Source organism: Salvelinus alpinus, chromosome 34 (assembly GCF_045679555.1).
Source record: "Salvelinus alpinus chromosome 34, SLU_Salpinus.1, whole genome shotgun sequence".
Classification (NCBI taxonomy): Eukaryota; Metazoa; Chordata; class Actinopteri; order Salmoniformes; family Salmonidae; genus Salvelinus; species Salvelinus alpinus.
Window position 1 is genome coordinate 12,043,148 of NC_092119.1, and position 6,643 is coordinate 12,049,790.

Here is a 6,643-nt window from a genome sequence, read left to right on the forward strand (position 1 = left end):
GATTAACAGCAAGGCCGTTTATTCAGCATTCAGTGTTCTTCTCAAGATGTCGGTGTACCAAAATGGCACCCCTTTCCCTACATAGTGTAACATGTTTTACGAGGGCCAATAGGGCTCTGGTCAGAAATAGTGCACTATGTAGGGAATAAGGCACCATTTTGGATGCTGACACATTCCCTTTCATCTGAGTCACGTCAGCACTCATCTGTACTAGAAAGAAAAGGTAAGAAGGTGAGAAGGTAAAAAGGTGAGAAGGTAAGAAGGTGAGAAGGTAAAAAGGTGAGAAGGTAAGAAGGTGAGAAGGTAAGAAGGTGAGAAGGTAGGAAGGTAAAAAGGTGAGAAGGTAAAAAGGTGAGAAGGTAAAAAGGTAAAAAGGTAAGAAGGTGAGAAGGTAAAAAGGTAAGAAGGTGAGAAGGTGAAAAGTTGAGAATGTGAGAAGGAAAGAAGGTGAGAAGGTAAGAAGGTAAGAAGGCCATCAGAGAGGGCAGACCCTTTTCTTTAGCGCTCCTCTCTATGACACACTGTCTGGCATTGAAGATTTGTGTACTAAGCTGCAAATATACTGTATGACCATGGCTTTGTAGTAGAAAAGCAAAGATGGCTTAGACGGATTTGATCATTTTGCACAATATTGTGAATTCTTAATATTGTGAATCATTGCCTTACCCTAACCCTGACCCTAACCCTAACCCTAGCCTTAACCAGAAACCTAAATTTAACCCTAACCCCAAACATATTTCTAAGCCTAAAACTAATTCTAACCTTAACTCTAAGCCTCCTAGAAATAGCATTTGACCTTGTTTGGACTAACAAAATGTCCCCAGTTGGTCAAATCTTTGCTCGTTTACTATTCTTGTGGGGACTTCTGGTCCCCACAAGTATAGTTAAACACGTCCATTCACGCACGCATGCACACATATACACACATACAGTACACACACACACACACACACACACACACACACACACACACACACACACACACACACACACACACACACACACACACACACACACACACACACACACACACACACACACACACACACACACACACACACACACACACACACACACACACACACACACACACACACACACACACACACACACACACACACACACATTCCGAACACACTGAACACACTGAACACACAGACATTTCAATCTTCTCTGGGTTTATAGGTCCATTTTAAATCTCTCCTCTGTGGGTTGGAGCATGTGCAAGGCTTCAAATAAATGGACTGCCTGCTCGGAAACAATGAGAATTTCTTCAGCTCTGACAAAGATCAATCTTGGCCGTGAGCAAGGGAGGCATACTTAGCCTGCCAGCTGGGTGCAATGCACTCTGATTCTATCCAAACCATGGACCTTTATAGACACACACAAATCTTCCTCTTTCTCTTTCTCTTTTCTCTCCTTTTCTCTCTCTCTCTCTCTCTCTCTCTAATCATCATCTCTTCGTTTGATCTCCAAAGCTCTATCAAATTAGAAGAGTTTGTGCCTCTAGGGCAATTCAGTTGGCTGATTGAGGACCTTTTTAACTGAAGAATGTGTTTGTTTTTCTATGATTGTGTTTTTTTGGTGTAATGATTTGAATATTGATGTTTATAGTGTATATTGATGTTTATAGTGTATATTGATGTGAATAGTGTATGTTGATGTGTATAGTATATGTTGATGTTTATATTGATGTTTATAGTGTATATTGATGTGTACGTTGATGTGTATATTGATGTGAATAGTGTAATTGATGTGTATATTGTATGTTGATGTGTATAGTGTATATGGATGTTCATATTGATGTGTATAGTGTATATTGATGTGTATATTGATGTATATAGTGTAATTGATGTGTATAGTGTATATTGAAGTGTATAGTGTATATGGATGTTCATATTGATGTGAATAGTGTATATTGATGTGTATAGTGTATATTGATGTGTATATTGTATATTGATGTGTATAGTGTATATGGATGTGTATAGTGTATGTTGATGTGTATATTGATGTGTATAGTGTATATTGATGTGTATATTGATGTGAATAGTGTAATTGATGTCTATATTGTATGTTGATGTGTATAGTGTATATGGATGTTCATGTTGATGTGTATAGTGTATATTGATGTGTATAGTGTATATTGATGTGTATATTGTATATTGAAGTGTATAGTGTATATGGATGTTCATATTGATGTGAATACTGTATATTGATGTGTATAGTGTATATTGATGTGTATAGTGTATATTGATGTGTATATGGATGTGTATAGTGTAATTGATGTGTATATTGTATATTTATGTGTATATTGATGTGTATAGTGTATATGGATGTGTATAGTGTATGTTGATGTGTATAGTGTATGTTGATGTGTATATTGATGTGTATATTGATGTGAATAGTGTAATTGATGTCTATATTGTATATTGATGTGTATAGTGTATATGGATGTTCATATTGATGTGTATAGTGTATATTGATGTGTATATTGATGTGAATAGTGTAATTGATGTGTATATTGTATATTGATGTGTATAGTGTATATGGATGTTCATATTGATGTGTATATTGATGTGTATAGTGTATATTGATGTGTATATTGATGTGTATAGTGTAATTGATGTGTATATTGTATATTGATGTGTATAGTGTAATTGATGTGCACAGTGTAATTGATGTGTATAGTGTATATTGTATATTCATGTGTATATTGATGTGTATAGTGTATATTGATGTGTATAGTGTAATTGATGTGTATAGTGTATGTTGATGTGTTTCGTGTATATGCATGTGTATATTGATGTGTATAGTGTATATTGATGTGTATAGTGTATTTTGATGTGTATGGTGTATATTGATGTGTATATTGATGTGTATAGTGTATATTGATGTGTTTCATGTATATTGATGTGTATATTGATGTGTATAGTGTATATTGATGTGTATAGTGTATATTGATGTGTATATTGATGTGTATAGTGTATATTGATGTGTTTCATGTATATTGATGTGTATATTGATGTGTATATTGATGTGTATAGTGTATATTGATGTGTATAGTGTATATTGATGTGTATATTGATGTGCATAGTGTATATTGATGTGTATAGTAGATATTGATGTGTATAGTGTATATTGATGTGTATAGTAGATATTGATGTGTATAGTGTATATTGATGTGTATAGTGCATAATGATGTGTATAGTGTATTTTGATGTGTATAGTGCATAATGATGTGTATAGTGTATTTTGATGTGTTTCGTGTATATTGATGTGTATAGTGTATATTGATGTGTATAGTAGATATTGATGTGTATAGTGCATAATGATGTGTATAGTGTATTTTGATGTGTTTCGTGTATATTGATGTGTATAGTGTATATTGATGTGTATAGTAGATATTGATGTGTATAGTGCATAATGATGTGTATAGTGTATTTTGATGTGTATAGTGCATAATGATGTGTATAGTGTATTTTGATGTGTTTCGTGTATATTGATGTGTATAGTGTATATTGATTCTGTCTCTTCGCAGCAAAATCTACAGCGCTGAGATTGTTGTATGCCCCATATATACAGTCGTGGCCAAAAGTTTTGAGAATGACACAAATATTAATTTCCACAAAGTTTGCTGCTTCAGTGTCTTAAGATATTTTGTCCGAATTTTCTATGGAATACTGAAGTATAATTACAAGCATTTCATAAGTGTCAAAGGCTTTTATTGACAATTACATGAAGTTGATGCAAAGAATCAATATTTGCAGTGTTGACCCTTCTTTTCAAGACCTCTGCAATCTACCCTGGCATGCTGTTAATTAACTTCTGGGCCACATCCTGACTGATGGCAGCCCATTCTTGCATAATCAATGCTTGGAGTTTGTCAGAATTTGTGGGTTTTTGTTTGTCCACCCGCCTCTTGAGAATTGACCACAAGTTCTCAATGGTATTAAGGTCTGGGGAGTTTTCTGGCCATGTACCCAAAATATTGATGTTTTGTTCCCCGAGCCACTTAGTTATCACTTTTGCCTTATGGCAAGGTGCTCAATCATGCTGGAAAAGGCATTGTTCGTCACCAAACTGTTCCTGGATGGTTGGGAGAAGTTGTTCTCGGAGGATGTGTTGGTACCATTCTTTATTCATGGCTGTGTTCTAAGGCAAAATTGTGAGTGAGCCCACTCCCTTGTCTGAGAAGCAACCCCACACATGAATGGTCTCAGGATGCTTTACTGTTTGCATGACACAGGACTGATGGTAGCACTCACCTTGTCTTCTCCAGACAATCTTTTTTCCGGATGCCCCAAACAATCGGAAAGGGGATTCATCAGAGAAAATGACTTTACTCCAGTCCTCAGCAGTCCAATCTCTGTACCTTTTGCAGAATAACAGTCTGTGTCTGATGTTTTTCCTGGAGAGAAGTGGCTTCTTTGCTGCCCTTCTTGACACCAGGCCATCCTCCAAAATTCTTTGCCTCACTGTGCGTGCAGATGCACTCACACCTGCCTGCTTCCATTCCTAAGCAAGCTCTGTACTGGTGATGCCCCGATCCCGCAGCTGAATCAACTTTAGGAGATGGTCCTGGCGCTTGCTGGACTTTCTTTGGCGCCCTGAAGCCTTCTTCACAACATTTGAACCGCTCTCCTTGAAGTTCTTGATGATCCGATAAATGGTTGATTTAGGTGCAATCTTACTGGCAGCAATATCCTTGCCTGTGAAGCCCTTTTTGTGCAAAGCAATGATGACGGCACGTGGTTCCTTGCAGGTAACCATGATTGACAGAGGAAGAACAGTGATTCCAAGCACCACCCTCCTTTTGAAGCTTCCAGTCTGTTATTCGTACTCAATCAGCATGCCAGAGTGATCTCCAGCCTTGTCCTCGTCAACACTCACACCTGTGTTAACGAGAGAATCACTGACATGATGTCAGCTGGTACTTTTGTGGCAGGGCTGAAATGCAGTGGAAATGTTTTTGGGCGATTCAGTTCATTTGCATGGCAAAGAGGGACTTTGCAATTAATTGCAATTCATCTGATCACTCTTCATAACATTCTGGAGTATATGCAAATTACCATCAAACAAACTGAGGCAGCAGACTTTGTGAAAATTAATATTTGTGTCATTCTCAAAACTCTTGGCCACGACTGTATAACTTTCTGTTGGTGGCATGAATTTTATATAATAATTTAAATTGAATCAATTGTTGTTTTTTGTACCAGTTCATAAAACATGTGCCATGAAATCTCTTCCTATTTATTTTGCAACCTGTATGGCGCAGCTCTCAACATTTTTGTCCTCAACTGAAACTGGTATATTTGTCTATTTATGCCAATTCCTTTCAGCCAATTTGTATCTTTAATATATGGCAGGCAAACAAGTTCCCTACCTTCCATTTCTTTGTTAATGCTGGAATCAGTTGGTTGTCAGTTTCACGCCTGCTCCCGCTCCCCATTTCTAGCGCTCGAGGGCGCAAGGCAGCCCATCATTACGCACATCTGTCACCATCATTATGCGCATCTGCGCAATATTGGACTCACCTGGACTCCATTACTTTGATGATTGTCCCTCTATATCTGTCTGCTCCTCAGTTTGTTCCCTGTGTCAGTATTAATGTTGTTATGTTTTTCATGTCCAGACGCTGTCCGGTCCTGTTTCATGTCTGTTCATTAATTAAAGTTCACTCCCTGTACTTGCTTCTTGTCTCTAAGCATCTGTCCTCACAGTAAGTTTGGATTGAGCAGATATTCCCATACATTTTCGATAGCTGCATATGTGACAACTCCTCCGTTTCTATTCATAATATCATTAATAAATAGGACACAATTATTATTTATTTTTCCATAAAGAATGTTGTTTATTAATCAGTATATTTGAGTTTAACCATAACATTTGTTGTAATATTTGTTTAATATTTTCTGGAGGATAAAACTGAAATTGTAACCAGCTTTGTATGGCTTGTTTAAGAAAGGGTGAATTTTTAAACAATTAGTCGGAAATGAGAAGTTGTAATCTGAATATAGGTGAAAAGGCCAATTTAGAACAAAGGACGAGCCTTTGTAAATAATCTATTGGAGAACCATTTTAGGTTTATAGTGTATAGTGTATATTGATGTGAAAGTGTTTATTGATGTGTATATGTGATACAGGGCTCATCTGTAAAAGAGTCCTTGGGGCCTCCCGAGTGGCGCAGCGGTCTAAGGCACTGCAGTGCTTGAGGCGTCACTACAGATCCGGGGTCGATCTCGGGCTGTTGCCGCCGGCCGTGACCGGGAGACCCATGAGGCAACGCACAATTGGCCCAGCGTCGTCTGGGTAAGTGGAAGGTCTGGCCGGCTGGGATGTCCTTGTCCCGTCGCGCTCTAGCAACTCCTGTGGTGGGCCGGGCGCCCTGTACGCTGACATGGTCGCCAGTTATACAGTGTTTCCTCCGACACATTGGTGCGGCTGGCTTCGGGGTTAAGCGAGCAGTGTGTCAAGAAGCAGTGCGGCTTGGCAGGGTCGTGTTTCAGAGGACGCATGGCTCTCAACCTTTGCCTCTACCGAGTCCGTACAGGAGTTGCATGGATGTGAAAAGACTGTAACTACCAATTGGGGAGAAAAAGGGGTGAAAAGTAAACAAAAATTAAAACAAAAGAGAGACCTTGGT

General features: G+C 38.3%; 1 pseudogene; it reads right to left on the reverse strand.

The window, feature by feature from the left end:
- The window catches only part of LOC139563499 (galactocerebrosidase-like), a 94,115-nt pseudogene extending 87,716 nt beyond the window's left edge, over positions 1 to 6,399 (reverse strand).
- Between the last annotated feature and the right edge of the window lie 244 nt (positions 6,400 to 6,643).